This window comes from Eleutherodactylus coqui, chromosome 1, assembly GCF_035609145.1.
Source record: "Eleutherodactylus coqui strain aEleCoq1 chromosome 1, aEleCoq1.hap1, whole genome shotgun sequence".
NCBI lineage: Eukaryota > Metazoa > Chordata > Amphibia > Anura > Eleutherodactylidae > Eleutherodactylus > Eleutherodactylus coqui.
In genome coordinates this window covers 183,809,624-183,832,777 of record NC_089837.1, presented here as the reverse complement: position 1 = coordinate 183,832,777, position 23,154 = coordinate 183,809,624, and the positions used below count along the sequence as shown (strand labels likewise).

The 23,154-nt window shown below is 40.5% G+C and overlaps 1 protein-coding gene across 2 annotated transcripts in view; it reads right to left on the bottom strand.

Moving 5' to 3' along the window:
- Positions 1-23,154, bottom strand: part of RIMS1 (regulating synaptic membrane exocytosis 1) — a 363,560-nt gene that overhangs the window by 48,850 nt on the left and 291,556 nt on the right. The window contains exon 1 of one of the 2 annotated variants that reach the window (XM_066604493.1): positions 15,323-15,453. The exons of the other annotated variant lie outside the window; for it this stretch is intronic. The gene's annotated coding sequence lies outside the window, so the exon portion shown is untranslated. Of the gene's footprint in view, positions 1-15,322; positions 15,454-23,154 lie in introns of those variants that run through there. 2 annotated transcript variants of the gene reach the window in all.

The window sequence follows — 23,154 nt, the reverse complement described above, 5'->3', positions numbered from 1 at the left end:
CCTGGAGCTGCAGGATCCAATACCAGACACCAGGAAGAACAATATAGAGAGCAAATAAAAAAGGAATCCACACTCCTTCTGGGGATGGTAGTAATAATAAAGTGAAGAACGAATAATCATTTACTTAAATGAGGGTCCTCTCCATGAAGACCCCCAACAATGAAAATGAATCCCATCAAGGGTATAAAACTCAGTGATGATGTCCAGAGAAATCATATTAGCCAATAGGTAGTCGATGCCACTGACATCCATTGCATGCACCTATTTAACAGTTATGTCTCGAACATTTCCATAGGTTTTCATTAGGGATCTCTTAAACAGATACAGTTATAGCATTTGGGTGACAGAGCCGTTAAATGGATGCCTAACAATGGTATCACTCACCCATAGGTTATACTATAGAAAGCAAATAAAAAAGGAAACCACACTCCTTGTGGGGATGGTAGCAATAATAAAGTGAAGAACGAACAATCACTTACTTAAATGAGGCTCCTCTCCACAAGGACCCTCAAAAACAAAAAGGAAGCCACTAGAGGTAATAAAACCCAGTGAAGATGTCCAGATCAGTCCAAGGGAATGACATAAAGGACCATTTATTAACTGAACATAATAAACGGAGACACACATGTCTCCATTTATTATGTTCAGTTAATAAATAGTCCTTCATGTTCAGTTAATAAATAGTCCTTTACACAAGAGTTATAACTCACTGAAATAGCCGTATAAGTTGTATTTTTTAATGACACCCCTCCGGGGTATAAATAATGCGTTGTATAGCTTTTACTAGTTTATCTTTTAGGCGGAGATTGAAACCCCTCCTAGAAATTCCACCATGTTTTTAAGCAAAAGCAATTGAGTCTGCATCGCTGCATTCTAAGACCCATAACATTTTTAAACAAAACTTTAATGAATTAAGGGTTCATTTGTATTAATCTCCAGTTTATTGCAGCAATAACAAATTGCTAAGCTCTGTGGAGACCCAATCTCCCCCTTACTGATTAAATAGAATGTTGCTCTTCTAATTTAATTAAGTAAGGTCTTGTTTTTGTAGGAAAAGTTGTAGTTTTTATTTGCACCATTTTAAAGGTAGATGTGGCTTTTGAGTTGCTTTTTATTGCACTTTTTGGGAAACAAACACAAGAAAAATAGCAATTCTGGCATTACTTTTTAAAAATATATTTTTACAGCATTCACTATGTGCGTTAAATAACAAGATATTTTTACTGTCTATGTCATTACAAATGCGATAATACCCATTATGTGTAGCTTTTTTGAAATTTTGGGGGGACTTTAATCTTTTTTCAAAAAAGTTTTTTTATGGGGAAAATGTATATTTTTTTAAACTGGATTTTTTTCTCTTTCAATTAAACAGTATTGAACTTTTTTTGATGGTATTTTTTTTAGTCCTTGTAGGGGACTTGAAGATGCAATCATTTGATCGTTAGGATAATACTCTGTATTACTTATGTAGTGTATTCTACTAAGCCTATGACAGCAGCTTATTAGACTCTGCTGGAGGTGAAGCCTAATAGGCTGAGTTACATGGTAGACATGTAAGCCTTTGTCAGTCTTCTGGCTGCCATGGTACCTTGTCATTTGTACTGTGCAATTGCACTGTGGGGTGCCAGTAAGTAACAGAAGGAGCCCTTTACCCCTGTCATCTGCTTACGTGCTGCAGTTGTTATTGATTGTGGCATATAGGGGTTAAGCTGTCAGGATCAGAGGTTGCTTCACTACTGAAGATCACAGCAGGAACCTGGCTGTCAGTAGTCAGCCAAGCCACCACCTTAAGGCTGCCTGTCCATGGCCGAGGCGGAATATCACTAGCGATATTCTGCCGCGGGGGAGCAGGGGGGAGAACTGATAGGCTCACCGTGGAAAATGGCAGCATGCTGCGATTTGAATCCCACGATTCTCCACTCATGGACGTCGGGCTGCGCTTTCCATAGTTAGCCTATGGGAAGCATGTCAAGCGAGGTCCATGGGCGATTTATCATCATGGAACTCACAATGACAACTTGTCTGTGGACAGCCAGCCTCAAAAGATGTAAGTGCAGGTTTAAAGCTCATTAGTGAGGCCAGTAAAAAGGCGTATTGTCCATCATTAAGGAATTAAGATTACTCACTGCACAATGCAAATACTACTGTGCTGTTTGGCCCTGGCAGGACAATGTATAATGCACTGTACAGTATAGCAAATTTAGCAGCTTCTTTGCCATACAAAGTAGTCATGTCTCCTAGCAGAGGAGGTATAAGAACTTTGGAAAGTGTTGGGAAGACGGCACAGAACAAGAAAGCAGCTCCTAGTCATATTTCTGCCTATATTTAGACTGTCATGTCTTCTTATAATCAACATCCATGCAAATGTTTAACTGCAGGAGATAAATGCCCCTCTGCTGCTAAAACTGTCTTGTGTTAATGAACAGTAGAGTACGGGCGCACAGTAACAGCTTGTATAACACACTCAGCTTCATGCATTTTAAATGGGATCTATTTTTACTTACCTGATCTGCTTTATTTCATGGCAGCTTGGATGCTAGTGGAGAGAGCATCACACTTAGGGTCATAAAAGCCAGACTACTGGCCTTCTACATCCTTCACACTCCAACCTTTACGCTTTTTTTTCTAACATGGCTCACATTAAATAAGGCGAATCTCTTCTCTGCTCTATTTCTTATTTCAATCTAATATGCTGTTGTCAATAATCCACCTTATTAGCTGCAGCATCTGCTAGATGTCTAAGGTTGGCCATATACTTTGACTAGCAGATACACCCGGCTTTGCCCGAGTTAATTTGATGCAGGCGTTACGTGTTGTTGGCACTGAACATTTTATGAAGTCAGGGATACTTTAGAGGAAACGAGGAAAAAAATATGTATACACATAGAGGAGCGTTAGATTCTCCTCAGGATGCATGTATGGATGTCCCTCTGCAGAATGTGCCACCCCTCCCACTCTCCTCATTTAGGACCTAAAGAATGCTTGTGCCAAATTTTACGCATGTACAACACCGGGAAGTTACATTACATACTTAATTTGCGCTTAGCATTGAATAATAGAGTTGTGAACCCTTTACTTTTCCTATTTAGGACCTAAAGAATGCTACTGCCAAATTTCACGTTTGTATGACACCGGGAATTTAGAGAATTAGTGGTGAGTCAGTCAGTCAGTGAGGGCTTTCACCTTTATATATATAGATAACTGTTGGCTCAACACTCATTCCGTCATATACAATCACTCTTGACTTGGCCAAGCATGCATGTGTTCTCAATAGGGAGAGTGTCGTAAACCACTGCCATACACCTCTGGTGGTGGCTTAACTCCCCAATGAACAAAAGGATTGGGCATTTTGAAATTCAATATGCTTGCCCTTTCTTTTGAAAGTTGTGATGACATCCTACATATTAGATGGTTGGCCAGTCCCACCAAAATCAGCTGGTTCAGCAGAGATTCATTGAATGGACATAGCCCTCTTAAAGCCAACATATACATTAAAACTTTATTACGAGTTAAAATTCATCGAGCAGCTCATGATCCAGCGTAGTAATATATGATTTACACTATAAGGCCTTAGTCAGACGGGCGTTTTTTTGCGCGATTTGCGCATGCACATGCGTCCGGCGATTTTTTAAAAACCATTGCTTTGCAATGGTATCAGACACATGAGCGCTTTTTATGCGCTCGTCCGATAAATTATAGAACAGAAATCGCAGATCGCACCTATCTGCGATCTGCGATTCCTGTTCTCTTCTCTATATGCGCTCAATGGGGCCGGCAGCAGCAGCGCCGACCCCATTGAGAACATATAGAAGACAAATCATTCTTCTCTGCCACAGCTGTAACAGCTGTGGCAGAGAAGAACGATGTTTGCCCATTGAATTCAATGGAGCCGGCAATACAGCCGCCTCCATTGAAAGCAATGGGCTGCCGGCGTGCGCAGGATGAATTGTCGGGAAGGGCTTAAATATATAAGCCCTTCCCTGCAATTCATCCAGAAAAGTGTTAAAATAAAATATATATATATACTCACCTGCTCCCGGCAGCCGGAGTTCCGCGCGGCCGGCCTGCAGTGGGTGTGAAGGGGGTGTGAGTCAGACCTGCCCCCTGATTGGCTCAGCGCTGAATTTTAACACTTTTATGGATGAATTGCAGGGAAGGGCTTATATATTTAAGCCCTTCCCGACAATTCATCCCACACTCGCCCGCAGTGCATTGCTTTCAATGGAGTCGGCTGTATTGCCGGCTCCATTGAATGCAATGCGCTGGACAACTCCAGCCCGTTTCTAATGAAACGCGGCTAGGAGCAGATTTTCGGGCGATTTTCGGGCACCGGTCACGCGATTTGCGGATGCGCATCCGTCATGCGATCCGCAAATCGCGCGAAAAAACGCCCGTCTGACTAAGGCCTAACACAGTCCTGCAGCATAGTGTTACAGTTTGCTATCTGTAACAGGTAGTGGAACCAGGGTGGCATTATTACGTCGGCCTGATGTACTTCGCTATGCTTTCACTTTTGCTGTTTGTTTCTTAAGGTTACCTACACACACAACCGAGCGCGATATCGGGCTGTGAAAGTCGGCCCAATATCATGCTTAGAAACGTGCAATGTACACGCGGATGCGAGGCATTTTTGTGTCTAAAGCATTCAGCCATATCAGAGGATCAGCAAGTTTTTTCCACTGTTTTCAATGAGAAACCTTGCATTACATTTGCGTGCACATCACATTGAAAACCTTGGGCGATGTGTTCCTAGGAACATGAAAATATCTCGCGATTTTCCCCTCGCACCGCATCACTCATGTGTATAATCACATTCAATAGAATGGGGCTGACACTCATCTGAGATTTGTGCGTCTCGCAATGCACAAATCTCACACAATTTTCTTGGCTGTGTGAAAGCGGCCTAGCTGCAAAAGGACCCTTTGAGATTGTTTGCTGGAAATACCTCACTGGAGCCTTCTTCTCCACCCTGCTGTAACATCTCCTATGGTGTATGGACTGATTGCTCAACAGGGAGGTGTGTGTCCTGGTTGGCCAATCAAGTTTACATAGTTTGAGTATATTTAACCTTGTTAAACTCATACTTAGGTGTGCTTCATTCTGTTGTCTGTGCAGTTGATTGGATCCAGTTTGGTGTGTTAGGGTCCCTTTCCATGGGTCGATAAATCATTCAGATTCCGACAGTAGGAATGTGATCGATTATCGCTCAGTGTAAATACATGCTCCGACTAAATGACAAACGAGAATTCATTTGCTTTTCGTTTGTCATTCAGTTTCTGCATGCAGAAAATTGAATGAGGGATTGGCTCATGTAAACAGGTAGTACCACTTATGGACAACTGCCTGCTTAGTGTGAATGGAGACGGACAGACCAGAATGTTCCCCGGCCTGCTCCGCCTCCATTCACTAGTCAAGCTTGTTCCTGTGTAAAAGTACAAGAACGATTATTGCTGGGATGACCTGTTGGGCATCTGTTGCCTGACAGATCGCCCCATGTAAAAGCACCCTTAGTCTACTTCTATATAGACTGTTTGTTGATGTTTGAGCTTAGACTAATGTTCTGCTTGGTGTTGTTTGTGCCTCTCCATCCATAGTTGTGCTGTGGGCATGGGATGCTCTCTCCGTCCATAGTTGTGTGGACCACAAATCCCCCTCTGTCTATAGGTGTGTGGACGCCCAAATCCTTCCCTGTCCATAGGTGTGTGGATGCCCGAATCTCCCTTTGTCCATTCGTGTGTGGACGCCTGAAACCATCTCTGTCCATAGCTGTGTGGATGCCTAAATGCCCTCCTTCTATAGGTTGTAAACGCATAAATTCCCCTCCGTTCCACAGCTGTGTGGATACTTAGTCTTGTCTTAACATATCCCTTCCGTCTGTGGGTGTGCAGATGCATGGTTTAAATGCATTCCTCCTGTCTGTTGGTGTGCAGATGCCTGAATCCATGTTGGTGTGCAGACACCTGAGTCCATGTCTTGTTTGGTGCTGTGCATTATCCCTATTTGTAGTGTATGAGGAGTGTATGTGGACATCTGTATATCAAGTAACTTTGGGCTTATTTCCATCTGCCTAGTCTGTCAGCTTCTCCTTCAGCTGTACTTTATCCCTGTCTTCCATTTAGGGACAGACTAAGCCCTTAGGTACGACATGCAGGGTTCTTCTTGTCAGGACGATCATCCTGCTTGTAGGCAGGTTCTGCTCCCTCAAAGGCTGCCAGGAATAATTTTCCCTTATATGTTTGCAACTGTGGTTCATTTTGGACCGTTATATGAACTCCTTTCTTAGTTTATTTGTGCAGGCCAGGTGGATAAGCCCTGCATGAACGTAACACTATCAGAAAAAAGACCATGATACATACACCATAGCATGCTGCATATTGCAAAAACAGCAACTGCCTTAAAAACTTGCTCCTCCTCCATCACTGGGATCCAGTGCTGCAGCTGTGGTTCCAGTGTCTGTTGTGACAGATGACGTCACCGGAAGTCAGGTGACTGGTGCAACCAATTAGAGGCTGCAGCATCATCGCATGTTCTCCTGGGTGCCATGATACCAAGAGAGACAAATGGTGATACTCGCACTGCAGCCTCTGATTGGTTGCAGTGGTCACCTGATTTCCGGTGATGTCATCTGTCACAACAAACACTGGGACCACAGCGTAGCTGCAGCTCTGGATCCCAGTGGCGGATAAGCGTCAAGTACTGATCAGTTTGTGATTTTACTGTAGTGAGCACTATTGAAGAAACATTGTCAGGTAACACCTAGCCAAAGAGATTTTGGCCAAGAAAAAAGTACAACCAAAAACACTGTGAAAGACTACAAGAAAATGTAGTGTTTTTCTGAAAAATGTTATAAATGAAACAGTCCTTAGGTCCTTTTGGACTTTAAACTAATGCAAATATTAGTAGCCATCCATGTGATTAGAAAACAATGATTAATTTTTCACTCTTGCTAACCTGGTTAATTAGTTAACATCAATTAAATGCCCATACATATTTCTAAATAATGACTGCAATTTTATGTGTTGACTTTTTCAGTTGAGCATTCACATAAACAGACCATTCATTAAAACAATGTAATGCATATCAGTAGTACTTCATCATTAATGTACTGTATATATCAGCTTTGTCGCCCTGAGTCAAAAAAATTTCAACAGAGTTCCCCAAAGATACGGTCCAAGGAAATTACTTGGCATGTATCCAGAGACTCAAAACTGTTTGGTTGATTCTTCTTGGATTTAAGAAAATTATTTTCCTAAGCTTTGGGTGACGTTTTCAGAGATCGTTACCTGCGCAAATATGAAAATCATTTTACATGATAAATATAGGTGGCTCAATGTAATTTTTCACAACACAGCGTTGTCATGGAATGTAAAGATCCTTTTACACATACCAATGATAAGGTTCAGACGGTAATCTGAACACTCGTTGTTGTAGGTCCAACAGAAATGCGTTGAACCCACTTGAACCTCTTCATTAATTTTGTTTTTGGCTCAACCATTTTGAGTCAGGGATTAATTCCCGAACTTCTATCTATCTCTATAAGGTGTATCAATTGTGTTTTATCATAGTAACTAGCTCTGCTTGGATTTGGAGGACTTGTTATTTAAGCTGAGTCAATCCACGAAACAGTCATTAATAGGAAATTGGAAACACCTGGTTTATTCCTACATAAATTCTGGATACCTTTGCTTTCAAAATTAACCCTGATACATAGCATACAGCCACATTCCAGTAGGACACCTCTCTGGCGTGGGGGTTAGAGACAATCCAGTCAGGGAGTTTTTGAGCTTGGGGTTGTCCTACTCCTTGGAGCTATATACTCCCATTTAGGGATCCATCCAAAGAAGGTTGTGGAGGACAGGTTCTCCAACTGTGATACTTATATGTTATGTTTTGTCTGTTTTACTTGTTAATCTGTAGCCCTTAGGGCGCCTACCCACTTGCGATTTTTTTTCCTGTGATGTTTTGCGTTTTTTCTCAAGAGCAATTAGTATAGAATGTGTTCTTGTCCATCTGGGGTTTTTTTTCCGTTTCGTGGGGTTTTTTCACATAGGAACTGTCAGTTGCATATGTCTCCATTTTTTTCTCTTAATGCACCCATGATTGTCAATGGAGGGCTGCAAAAAACGCCACGAAAAACGCGCGAAAATGCCGCGTTTTTCACGAGCGAAAATCGGCAACGCAAGTGGGTAGGCGCCCTTAGTTTTAATTTGATATCAATAAAGGTTCAATTTTAGGGCACTCGTCTGTATTTAAATTTGGGTTCCCTCTGCGTCAGCGAATTAGTCTTTTAACCCCTTCCCTCCATATGACAAAAGGGTACGTCCTTGAGGCGCAACTGGACGTACCCTTACGTCATGTGGATAGCAAGAGATCATAAAAAAACTCGCGCTATCCGGCAGTGGGAGCTGGCTGTCACTGGTAACCGGCCTCCTGCTGCAACAGCGGGGGTGCATCGGAGATGCGCGCCCCGCTGTTAACCCTTCCTTGCCGCGATCTATATAGATCGTGGCATGGGGAGGGTTCACAGAGGGAGTGCGCTCTCTCTGTGATGTTATCGGGCTTTCGCGATGTAATTGCAAAGAGCCCAGCTGGTTGCCATGGTAATAGGATGTTACCTACAGGCATCCTGTATTACCATTGCCTATGATCGCTGTAATAAGTGATAAGGCATTGCGGCAGAAAAGTCCTGCAATGCCTTATGATAGCGATCATTAGTGCTATGGTGAAAGTACCCCAGAGGGACACAAATACCGGTAGTGTGAAAAAAGATAATAAAAATCTACAAAAAATAAAAATGTAAAAAAAAAACCTTTTTGGGGTCTTTTTCTCATGTCAACATAAAAAATTTTAAAAAATTCCACATATTTGGTATTGTCATGTCCCGTAATGACACGTACAATACGTTGAATGTGCTTTTTATCCTGCCCGGCAAAAAGCGTAAAAAAAAAATGCTAAAAAACTGAGGCAAATTGCTAATTTTTAGCATTTTGCCTTCCAAAAAGCGCAATAAAAGTGATCAGAAAAGCCATATGTACCCCTAAAAATGGTACCAATAAAAACTACAGCTCGTCTCGCAAAAAATAAGCCCTCACAGAGCTCCGTCCATGGAAAAATAAAACAAGCTATAGGACTTTGAAAGAAGCAATTTAGAAAAAGAAAAGATTTTCAAAAAAAGAGTTTTTATTGCAGAAAAGTGGAAAAACCTAAAAAAAATAAGAATTTTGGTATCCTTGTAATCGTACCGACCCACAGAAAACAATGTATTGTATCATTTATACTACATAATTAACACTTTAAAAAAAAAAGAAAAAAAATCTATGGCAGAATTGATGCGTTTTCTCTCCCTGCAATTATAAAAAAAATAATAAAAGTTTTACAATATAGTCTTTGTACCCAAAAATGGCACCGATAAAAACTACAGTTCGCCTTGCAAAAAACAAGCCCTTATACGGCCGCGTCGAAGGAAAAATAAAAAAGTTATGACTTTTGAAAAATGGAGATTAAAATCCACCAAAAATCGTTGCCCAAAATAGGCCATGTCATGAAGGCTTTAAAGAGAATCAATGAAAGGTATTAATTAGTAAAATTATCTTTTGAGGACATCTGAAGCTTTAAAGAGGATATTTTACCATTTTGTTAAGTTATTTCTGATGCGATAATAAATCTGAATTCATACACATTGCCCTAAAATATTTCATAAGTTGACATTTCATACTTTTTAGTGCCTCATTGAAGATTTTTAGGAAAAAGTAACAGCAATGCATTTAAAGGCATTGTGTTTCCCGTCATCCCAGAGAAGGCCTATGGTAAAAACCATCCACAAATCTACAAACATAACCCCAACCACATTCACACTCAACTGTCTGCATATATTGGAGGGTGCTAAATTCAGGAGCCAAATAATGTGATAAAGATTTCTAAGCTGCATTTTACTTGAAGTGCATTTTACAGCACCTTTGCAAATGAATTGCCCAAAAATCTTGAAACTCGGCAAATTAATTAAAGAAAATAATCATCACATAGTTCAAAATATACTTATAATATATTATTAGTCTAAGCATATAAGAACTATTACTATGATGGATATCCTTAAAGGGGTTTTGTCACAGTAAAACATTTTGGTATACTTACCTATTCCTCCCCACTCAGTTTCCATAACAGGTCTTTACCTTCCTACAGGTCATGTGACCATGCCAAATGCCGATTCTGCTGCTTCCACTGAGGTAGCATACAGTCACAGCATTGTACTTCCTGACAGGTCAATGTACATTATGTCATTAGTGCTGTAGCGTACATTCCCTGGCTGGAAATGCTGAATCCTCGGCGGCCTGTCAAACACTGGGCATGCGCGGAATCATGCCAGGAGTGCGCAAGCGCTATCAATCTGCACTGTGCAGAGCAGGGAAGTGGGTGGAAGTAGCGCTGTGAGGGCGGAAGCAACTCCCTAGCACTAGTATTTCTGTGAATTGACCCTGCTGGCCAAATGGAGGAAGTACTGCAGATGTAAACAACGTTATGAAGAGGAGAAATGGGGACAAGGTAAGATTTGCATAGAAAAAAAACATATTATGTGTATAGTCTTATCACACTTATGCTAGGCAGGGCAGTATAGTGGGAAATGCAAAGTGCAGCTTTTAAAGACAAAACTCCTTTAAACTCCCAAATCTTTTACCAGCTTTTACCATCAAGTTATGAGCCGACAACAAAAGCATAACCAGAAACTCCTGAGCTCTGATGTACAACATGTAACAAGGCACCCACTTACCATGTGCCATTGTGTGTATGTGGTTGTTGCAGAAGTGTGTGTGTATGTAGCAGAGTTGTGTATGCTGCAGCGATGTGTGTGTATGGAGCATGTACAATGTGCGTGCAGCAGTGCTGTGTATGTATATAATGTGAATTTATGCACTTGCACCATTGTTTAAATGAACACACTAGGTTTAATAAGAAGGGACTGTTAAATATTTCCCACTTTTCTATACTAGAACATAAAAGGTAATGATGGTAGCCCCTCCACTTTGTTAGACCCCCAGAGACATTTAAATTAACATGAAATATTATTTTCTGTTGTCTAACCTGGGGTCGTCTTATAGTCTGAAAAATATGGTAATAAAACATGCCAGGAAAAGTGACACACCCTCCGTAAATTCCATTTCCAAATAAATACCAGCAATATAATGAGATCTGTTGTAAATAATATAGCAGCTGTAATTTGAGAGATATCCACAATATATATACAATAGGTACAATTACAAAAATCCCAGATGACTAGCCTTTTAGATGATTAACTACAAAATACCATAAAGGTATTTGCTAGAGATGAGCGAGCATACTCGCTAAGGCAAACTACTCGAGCGAGAAGTGCCTTATTCGAGTACCTGCCCACTTGTCTCTAAAGATTCGGCTGCCGGCGGCGAGCAGCGGGGGAGAGCGGGGAGGAACGGAGGGGAGATCTCTCTCGCACTCTCTCCCCCCACCCCCGCTCCTCCCTGCTCACTCCCGCAACTCACTGCTCTCCCGCGCCGGCAGCCGAATCTTTAGAGACGAGCTGCACTTAGTAATATAAAAAGCATGAAACAGTAATTTATCGTTTCTTAATTTGGTCATGCTGGATCAATCATGCATCGTTTACTTGAAATATATACATTGATTCCCTTGGAATCTTACGCAGTACGGTAATGGATGTACAAAAAGGTTATTTCCATCTCATGAAGTGATAACACATCACGAGGATCCCTTTGTAATAGGTGGGCGATCAATCTCTGGAACCACCACTGAATGGGGCCATATTGGAGTTCTCTGCACAGCAGGTTCACGTTGTGCATGGAAAACAGTGAAGGGAGTGCAGCAGTAAACCTGCACTGTGGTCCTTCCATTCTCAGGATTGATGAGGGTCCCAGGGGTTGACCTCCCCCCAGCCAGGGGAATAACCCTTTAGCACATGCTTCATTGCGAGAGAAAAAAAAATCACGGCATGCTCTGTACGGCCACAATTTGCAATGTTTTGTAGCCCATGTTTCCCCCTATGGAGCCTTCCTTCATGTTGCATTGGATCACGCGAAAAACCCGTTTTTTGTGTGGTGCGATGCAACTTTTACAGTAGAAAGTCCTACTGTTTGCATCCTAAAATAAACCCTAACTGTATTAAAAACCTTCTCTAACAGGCACTGTCCGCTTCGCCGCACTTCTCCTCTGCAGCTCCGACACACTTGTTTGTAGTCTTCAGCCAGTGCTTTCTGGTCAGGGGTTTCAAAAAGCCCGCCTCCAGGAAGCGCTGGCTCCGATTGGTTGAGCAGCAGCGCTCGAGAACCAATCATTGCAGTGCTCGATGAACCAATCACAGCCATCGCATTGAATGCGGTGAAGCACCTGCTAGGTAATGCATTGTTTTTTGTTTTTTTTTAAATGCAGATAGGGCGTATATTTCAAACAACCCCCCCTCCCCCACCCCCCACCCCCATCCGAAAATTCTGGTAAAAGAGCACTACATAGTTGCGATAAAAAACAACTATGGGATTCCAGTCTCTTAAAGGGCATGTCCAAACATAGCAGAAATGCAGCAGATTTTCAGCAGCGAAAAAACTTACAGTAATACCCGCAGCATTTCTACATCAAAAACTTCTTAAAAATCCAAATCATTGGTAACTGCTACTGAGCACCTCTGTCACTTTTCATGTGATGAGGAAGTGCTATCACATGACTGGCGCATCACATGAATGCCGACAGCAGTACTCAGTAGTTGTTACTGGTGTGCACTGTACTCTGGGTACAGCAGTGTGCAGTATTGGGAGGTGAGAGGAGCGCAGCGCAGGCTAAAATAAACTATGAAACCGCAGCCGATTTTGAGTCAAAATCGGCACCAGTGGAGAAAAGTTTGCTTTGGAATTTTCTACTACAGAGAATCCACAGCATTTCCGTTACATGTGAACAAAAAGATGTATTCAAAAAGATACATACGAAATTCAATAGTGTAAAGTATTAGACCACTTTACAGTAAATAACTAGTGCTGGGATAGTCCTAGTAACATACATAGTAACATAGTTCGTAAGGCCGAATGAAGACAATGTCCATCTAGTCCAGCCTGTTTATCCTCCTGTGTTGTTGATCCAGAATAAGGCAAAAAACCCCAAGAGCAGAAGCCAATTAGCCCTTTTGGGGAAAAAATTCCTTCCCAACTCCCTAATGGCAATCAGACTGTTCCCTGGATCAACCCCTAATAGTTCCTACCTGCCTGTATACCCGGATTAACAATTAACCTAAGATTTATAACCTATAATATCCTTCCTCTTCAGAAAGACATCAATTCCCCTTTTAAACTACTCTATGGATTTTGCCATCACCACTTCCTCCGGCAGAGAGTTCCACAGTCTCACTGCTCTTACAGTAAAGAACCCTTTTCTATGTTGGTGATGAAACCTACTTTCCTCTAAACGTAGCGGATGCCCTCTTGTTACCGTCGCAGTCCTGTGTATAAACAGATCATGGGAGAGATCCTTGTATTGTCCCCTAATGTATTTATACATGGTTATTTGATCACTTCTTAGCCGTCTTTTTTCTAGAGTAAATAATCCCAATTTGGATAGCCTCTCTGGGTATTCCAGTCCCGTCATTCTGTTTATTAGTTTAGTTGCTCTACGTTAGTCCTCTAATGTTAGTGAGATACTGCCTGCACTTGGCATAATAATATTAGATTGGAACATCTGATACATTTAGAATAAAATCTAAACACCTGAAGTCTGATGACAGTGTGACAGATGCTGCTTCTGGCTGCCCTGCCTCTAATAAGCAGCGATAACATGGTTATGGTATTACAGGGTTGCTTGTCCTGAGTCACACAGAACTGGATCAGCAAACTATCAATTATGTTCATGTGAATTTCAAATGCATTCACAAATTCAAATCTAATCTGTTCCTGATAATCTCACCCAAAATATAAACTCCGGTAATAACCGTTAGAATGTTTCAAAGATAAGAAAAAGGAGAACAAAGGAACAGGTAACTTTGTTAAAGCAATGGGACCACCGTATTAAAATAAGACATAACAAAGGTCTATACATACAGGTTGATTTAAGGTTCCGTTTACATTAGCGTATTTGTTTCCGATTTTCTGCTCTGTTAAGGAAGCGGGGAAATGCAAACTATTGTCTGAATGTCAAACAGACACCACTAATAGGGTTCTTTGGTTTCTACATGACTTGTGTTCAGAAAGTGCTTGTAGTTGACAATGATATAAGAAGATCCATTAGTTGTGTTGCCAAATACTGTACAAGTTAATGTATGTGCAAACCAATGTGTACTAAAGTAAGACGTGATAAATCTATTACCAGGCACATGCCTCTTAATACATTTTGCACATATAAAACTGCCTATGCACACAAATTCATATATCTATGAGTGCTATGAGCAGAATAGTAAATCTCCCGTCTCCCCAAAAATAAGACAGTACCTTGTATTATTTTTTGTTTCAAAAGGCTTTACTTTTTTACATGTGTGGCTGCCTGGAGACTATTGAAAATGACTTTTCTATGAACTGTAACTAGAGTTTATATTTCAAGCATCCTCAAAAAATCTGAAAAATAATTTTTTCAAGGTAGGTCTTATTTTCAGGGAAACGGGATCGTATCTGTGGAGGCCCTGACCAGCCTGCTAAACCTCACCCACTTTTCTTACCACTTTTGAAAACCGGTGATAGAAGAGTAAAACAGCAAAAAGTAGCAAATTATTGCGGAAATGAGATATACGCCTTAATTTGTGCCTTTTGAACAACACAATTTTGGTGCCAATTTTCTATTAAACTTCCCCCAGAGAGTCCATATTCATGAAGACACTATAAGTATGATCAGTAACATTATTTGAATTTTGGGATAAAAATCCTTAATAAAACAAGGAATGAGTTAGTTTCTAGAGAACAGTAAGGTCATAATATAATTCACAAAAATATATGTAAAAGAACAGTGTTCAGTATTGTAACAAGATGGCATTCATCTATTGTATGTTGGCTACAAACACATAGACTATAGCAACCAGGCAAAAACCTAATTCAACATAAAATTATACTAAATGTGGGCAAAACACATATTTGGGCACGAATTGCAACAAAAAGCACATGATCAAACATTGGCTTACTACAACAACGTTACATATCATAGATTCCTGAATATTAGTAAATACCTGTCCGGAAGACATGAATGAATATAAAGTTTTACTACAGCTAAAAAGTAAAACTAATGCTGTTCTTGCTATAAAGCTGTAACAGGATGCAGTGGCATTCAGATTCATTAACTGCATGTCATAAGTCATTAGAGCAGAATATATACTCACTTGTGCTGACCGTGATCCAAAGAACAGCCAAACACTTAAAGCAGAGAGCACAAAAAAGCCTAAGACAGCAAAGTAACGTAAAATCCCAAATATTCACTGTGTTTCTGCCACACGTTCCATTCTCGTGGAAGGAAAGAAAACTATGCACCATGCGTTCAACTACGCAGAAAGGTTTGTTTAGAACATGAGCCCTTATTAGGTAATCTTTTTTGAAGATGAGTAAGTAGAATCAAACTGTGTCTTTAATCTATTAATGGCGGAGAATTCTATTAATGGAATAAACTCTTCAGCTTCATAAACATAAAGGAACATTTGATAACATCTTTACTCAAAATTAATGTGATTGATACAAACAAATAACACATACATGGTAAAAAGCTAGACAATCAACATGTATACACATTACAATAAATAGGATTTAACCCCCCAACGGTCACGTCAGAAATAGAAAAACCTAAGTGAAAATATTACTAGATTGTGAATTAAAGGGGTTGTCCCGCGCCGAAACGGTTTTTTTTTTTTCAATAGCCCCCCCGTTCGGCGCTGGACAAACCCGATGCAGGAATAAAAAAAAAAAAACGGCCAGTACTTACCCGAATCCCCGCGCTCCGGCGACTTCTTACTTACCTAAATAAGATGGCCGCCGGGATCTTCACCCACGGTGCACCATGCGGTGCACTGTGCGGTCCATTGCCGATTCCAGCCTCCTGATTGGCTGGAATCGGCACACGGGACGGGGCGGAGCTACGAGGAGCCGCTCTCCGGCACGAGTGGCCCTATTCAGAAAGGAAGAAGACCAGACTGCGCAAGCGCGTCTAATCGGGCGATTAGACGCTGAAAATTAGACGGCACCATGGAGACGAGGACGCTAGCAACGGAACAGGTAAGTGAATAACTTCTGTATGGCTCATAATTAATGCACAATGTACATTACAAAGTGCATTAATATGGCCATACAGAAGTGTATACCCCAACTTTGTTTCGCGGGACAACCCCTTTAATGTTTCATTTACAAATATTTGCCGCAGAACTTAGTCGACTTAAGAGCTTTCTTAACTCCTTAGTGACGTAACTAATTCTAGCCTTAGGAGACAGTAAATCGTATCTCCTTTTGTGTTCTAGTGGTCATAACTTTTTTGCTTTCTGTCAGTGTAGGTGTATGGCACCTTGTATTATCTAGATTGAGTTCTTGTTTTTATAGGAATTCATTTCAGGTACATATGATGTGTTCAATAACTTCTGTTACTTTTTTTCTGGGGCGATGGGAAAAAAGCAATTTCACCATTGTTATTTGCTATTTATTTTTATGGCATTCACAGTGTGGAATTATTTACTGTTACCTTTATTATGACAACACCAAAGAGGTTTTATTATGTTTTACCACTTTTGCACAATATACTCTTTTTTTTTCCCACAGTACGTTTTGTGTGGCACCACATTCCAGGACCAGAGCATTTTTATTTCTCAGCAGTAACGCACATGTTTTTGTAGGACAATTTATAGTTTTTTATTGGTACCATTTTGAGGTATATGACTTTTAAATTATTTTTATTCTTGTGTAGTGAGATGATGGGAAATCTGCTATTTTGCTTTTTTTTTCTCTATCGAATTTACCATGCTGGATAAATAATATGTATGGTTTGTTATGGATGTGGTGATACCAATTATGTACAATTTTTTTTATTTTTTGAATACTTACAGCCTTGTGTAAGGGGAAAAAGTTTTTACATTCTTTTTCTGTAAAAAACATTTAGATGCTAAGGTCAATAATGACTGAAGCATCTGTGGGGTTAAATGATGTAAAGGAGTGATTAGATTATTAGCAAGTCCTTATATTTTCATTCCTTTTGTGGGGAAAACACCATACGTGACAATCAGAGTGATGTAGGGGGGTAATAACATGAACTAAAATTCATGTCACCCCTCTCCCAAGAAAGGGGGACACACAGGAGAATCACAGATCTTCTCCCTCTCTCCTCTAGGCACAATGATTGAAACTGATACTTTGTTTCCCTGAAAATAAGACAGTGTCTTATATTAATTTTTGTTCAAACAGGTTTAACTTTTTTACATGTATAGCTGCCTGGACACTATTTAAATTGACTTTTTTAATTAACTGTTAGCAGGGCTTAATTTTGGAGTAGGGCTTATATTTCAAGCATCCTCAAAAAGCCTAAAAAATCATTTTGCATCCTCAAAAATTCTGGAAAATCATGCTATGTCTTATTTTCAGGGAAACTGGTTATCTGCAAATTCAGTATTCTCATCTAAACTTTGAACAGCTGTAGATCCGATTCTGTAAGGACTTTAAGGTTCTGTCTACGGACATGCTTTTGTTGTCATTTTTAAAGTGAAGTATCTTAGCTTTAAAATGACACCAAATTCATGTTTGTGGCTCTGATAGAACCAGAGCTACAGCCATATAAACAAAACACCTCTGTTCGTCCAAAACTAGTATCCTTTTCCATCAGAAGGAACACAGCTCAGCCTAAACTGCCCAGGGGTTAAGATTAAGTAGTACATTAGACTCATTGCTAACGTACCCAACTGCATTACAGCTCCCTACAACCCCCAAGTGGTGTGGAACTGTAAAGGTTCAGCAGCTGATCTTGGCTTGCACAGTGCTCCTCTTTCCCCCAAAATATTGCACCCTCACTGTAGCACCAAGAGTGCAGTGCATTAAATCTACAGCACTTCCGCTATGTGTGAACATACCCTAATATAGCATGTATAGAAAACTGTGGGGTTCTATTGTAACTCCTATTTTATTATGCAGGATTCCATTTGAATCAGATATAGAAATAAATTGTGTCATGTTATCTCAAAGGCCATTTACTCCGTCATGAGGCCTAATAATACGCTGAGTAAATAATGATGAATTCCATACAAAGAGGACCCTAGTGCACTGGAGCAGATTAAGGGCTCAGTCACATGGGCGTTTTTACGCGCGTAAAAATGTTTGTACTGCGTTCGTCAAAAAAAAAAAATCGCACCTACAAAAGATAGAACATATGGGTGGCAATGGACATGGTCACGCGCTTCTTTTACGCGCGTATATAAACGCCTGTTAAAATGCCCGTGTCACTGAGCCCTCAGTATAAACCATATATATATATATATATATATATATATATTCACAGTAAAGTAATAAAATGAGACCACAGTAAAATATGAGGTCAAGTTACTTGACCACAGCAACGTACTTGCAAAGTTAAATAGACCCACAACAATCTATACAGACCTGAAAAGGCATTCACTAAAACTACTAGGTTCCCTAATGCAGTACTTCATGTCCATCCTAAGGGCTCGGTCAGACGAGCATGGTTTACACGCTGCTGTCATCCTGAAAAAGATTGCGTGACCGGGCTGCTTCTAGCTTCATGAAGCAGCCCAGTCTCACATCCGTGGTGCGAGCTGCGTGCTTCCACGGCTCCCATAGGAGCCTATGGAAAGCACCCTGCATCGCTGCGCATCATGGAGCTGACAGGCGAGTCGGAACTCGCTGTCCATTCTTTTTTAGAAGAGCACATTCTGCGTTTCTAAAAAGGGTCTGTGTGAGCGCTTCCATAAGAACCTATTTGTTCCTATAGCAGCGTGCTGACCGAGTACTATAGCTGTATTCAGACCAGCGTTTATAAGTACCTAATTTAGCCAGGGTAAAAAATAGAGACCATATGAAGCATTGGATTCCAGTGCACTTCATTAGCTACGTAAAAACGCCAGCAAAGATAGAACGCCAGCAGACAAATACGCCAATGTTTTCACGCGGCTGGAAAAGATAGGTCTTGCCCTATCTTTCGGCCTCCATCAGCCGGCAGCTCCCATAGGCTTCTATGAAAACTGCCGGCAAAGGGATGGGGAGGGAGTTTAGCACCGGCTAGTGCTGCTAAACTATGTCAGCTGGCTCTATTGAGCCAGTTGAAGTATTTCTACCGACCAAAGGAATTCTCGGCTGTCGCGTATATACGCCTCAACTGTGAATGGGTGAGAAAAAGCAAGATTTAGCTGCGACTTGGTAGCGCCTTCTTCTCGTTCATGCGATGCAGGCTGCCAAAAATCGCAACACTCGTGTGAATGAGGCCTAAAGCAGTACTGCCTAGGTCCCACCAACAAATCTCAAGAGTCATACATTCACAAACCTCTCTATAGGTTTTCAAACATAAAGTTAAGGAAGAGTTGTAAAGTATATCCTCAATTGTTAATCTACTTCCTATTCTTATTTCTATTATGATGTTTGCTTTTATTCCTAGAGAGCATGTTTTTCTCTGGCATGTACTGTATGCATCTTTACAATATAATTTTTCTCGTGTCTAATGTAAATATAGTATTAATATTATAATTGTACACACAATACCAATTATAACACTTGCCACAAAATTCCTAGACCTACTCACTTCATTTCTGCACTACCAATTATTCTTAACTATGATATTATTCCAATATGTTTAATTCTATTCTCAATTATATGTACTACTTGTCTAGCCTTTATACCTACGGTTATTAAATATTTAAAATTTCTTTGTTGCTATCACTTACACACTACCCTAGCATAGCATGTGACATGCCTGCGACTGCAAGGGTTTATCTATTTCGCACAAGCAGTCTCGTGCTTACATTCCGTTCAGGTTACAATTTGAGACTAACACAATCCACACACCCTCAAATACTTACTGTTACCACTTCTGGTGAGGCCAGAAGATTTGCATACACACATTCCTTTCCAGTGTTAATGCTATCAAAGGCCATGAGGTTCAGAGCAACAAGAACTAAGCTTATTAAAGTTTTAAGCTTTGATACAAAAAATGCAGTGCTTACAAAAATATAAAATGAAGAAAAAATAAAATTACATAAAATACAAGCCAAACAGTTCTAAACAGTTATAAAAAAAAAAAGAATATATAAAATTATTTAGAAATACAAGCAAAACATTTATAAAATAAAATGGAGAAAGATACAGAAGACCAGAAGCAAGTTCTTAAAGTCTTTGTGTCCCCAAGGCTGGGATGAAAAATGGAACATGTTTTAGCATAGACTGGCCTCGCAAATATGAACATATTTCTATTATCCAACACATGTTTTATAGTATCTCAGGTTGAGGAACTGCCCATGAATTCCTGACCTAGGATTGAACACTAAGGCAATAAGTAGCAATTTCAATTAATATTCAACAGTCCATCTTCCTGTAATCTTCCTCCCTATCAGGTGATGAAGGATACTCGATTTGGATGGACAGATGTCAATCTTATTTCCCTTTGAAACTTTTCTAACCAGACTTTAGGTGATACTCCTCTCCAAGGAATGATATCCCCCCCCCCCCCCCCCCCCCCCAGAGCTCCTCCCTGCAATAAAAGTTCTTGGCCAGTTTAAAAAGCTTACAAGTCAAAATGAAGTTAGTTCTGTGCAAACCACTTACATACAAATACATGTTAGCCTTCATCCCAGTTGTGCTGTCCTATTATTATAATATACTACTACTGTTATTAGATATTTGGTATATTATATATATGCCGATTCAGTTTAATTGTCGTATTACTTGTTGATAGTATTACTGAAATTATATGACATATTTGATATCACGAACTAACTCTAGTATAATTTATTTTTGTTACTCTTGAAAAACTCCAAAACAAATGAAACATAAAAATGAATTCTAAGCTAATATGATTCCATTATTATATACCGGTAGTAGAGTCAATTGGCTTTTATCTTTCATTTAGTTAAAGGATTAACTAATTTTAGCATTCACTCCCTTGAACGTTACTTACATGCCTTAAGAATGAGGTATTTGCAACCTGGACAGTGCCCCTTTAACAGAAAAGAAGCCTCACCTTACTACTGATTAGAGCAGGGTTTCTCTCTCTGTGGAGCCCTTGGTGTTCTGCAAGAGCTTCTCAGGGGCTCTGATGGAGGATATCTGGATAGTTTGTACCAAGGAAATCGACATGCAAGACCTGCGGTCAACATAGCAACGCGGATCACATGAGCTGGCTCCGGTCATGTGATTAACGTTGCTATGCCATCCACAGGTCCTGCATGCTGATTTCCTTAGTACAGGCTGTCAGGACACCACTAGAGGGGTGAGTAGAGCCGGGAACAATGGCGGGTTATAATAGGGGTGACTGCCCCGGGCCCGAGACTCCAATGTGGCCCTCGGCCGCCCCAATCGCCCATATTGTAATCTGCCCTGCTTAACCTCTCCCTCCCAATGAGGGACCCTATAACTACTGGAGCTGCAATAGGGGAGCCTATTACTACTGGGACAGCAATAGGGGTCACTATTACTACTGGGGCCAATATAGGAGATGATATTACTACTGGGGGCAATATATGGGACACTATTACTACTGGGACCAATATAGGGGACGCTATTACTACTGGGACTGATATAGGGAACGCTATTACTACTGGGGCCAATATAGGGGACACTATTACTACTGGGGCCACCAATATAGGGGACACTATTACTACTTAGCATCAAGGATATGTGGCCCTTCTTTGTGTGAGTCAAACGTATATACTAAGGATGACGCTTCATGATACTTAGCACATTATCGGGTGAGGCATTGTACAGTCATTTTCTCATCACTTGTAATATGAAGCTTCTTCAAATTTTTATTTTCTTAAGGAATGTAAGCAATAATTAAGTGATTGAATGATAAAATCAATTAACCCTTCAGCTAAATGAATGCTGAAAACAAATTGACTATACTATACAAAAAACGGCCAAAAATTCCTGTAGTTTTACTGGCAATCAACTTTATGTGCCAAATTCTGATTCCCTGGACATGAGTGTTGCAGGTTCTTGCTGTGCCCCAGGGTGCTGCAGCATCATGGTTGAGAATTACTGGTCCATGCGTGCTGTCTGGACCACTAGGTACAACAATATCAACTCAATTGTCTAGACAGAAATGAGAAATATTTCACGCAGCTCTATCTATGCAGCTAATACACTTCCTACACAATTTAGGGAACATATGGCAATGATAGTAGGGCAATGTAGTACAGCTAGTATTGTTAGCTCTCAGCGGGGAGGCTGCAGAAGATTTCTCTTCTTGCACTCCCCCGTCCCTCTGCATTGACATGTGTGATCATTCTCAGTGAGAGAAACCACGTAATCTTGTAGATATGATACCTTTTAACGGCTAACAAAAATGCATGATGTTACAGCAAGCAAGCTTTCGGGAATATCTCGCCCCCTTTGTCAGGCTAATGAATAAAACTAGTTTGGATGGCAGATAATTATAACATACAGATGCAGAGGGGAGGAGAACACACTCCTCTTGATCTAATTAAATGGTCACACAGAAATTTGAGACTGTTTTGTACTCAAAACTCAAAACAACAGACAAACTGAGCTGAGACATAAATCCCAAATCAGTCCACTGAGCTCAGGACAGTTTTTATGATGTGTCTTATCTCTCCTTCAACCTGTACATGGAAGGAAATGCAGCACCACCTATTGGATGTCAACATTATTACAAGTCAAATTCTGAACTTTTATAAATTTGTAATGCAGCCATCAGCTCGCCAATCGGATTATGCCCACTTCAAAAAATAGATGATATATAATCATTTTAGTATTTCAAGTCCCAAAGGGTTTATAGTTCATAGAACCTTTCTTGGACTCAGCAAGACGAAGAAAGTATTCTTGGTATAGCAAGACTGGACCTGGAATCCAAGAAAGTCCCATTGATTCATGGACACAATCTCACTGCAACTGGATGGCACTCGGTTAGGAACTTGATGAGCAAAGGGAGGAAGCAAAGCCCCAGAGACATGCTTATATAATCATACAGGCTTGCAATGTTAGAAAGAAGACTGGGACACCAGTC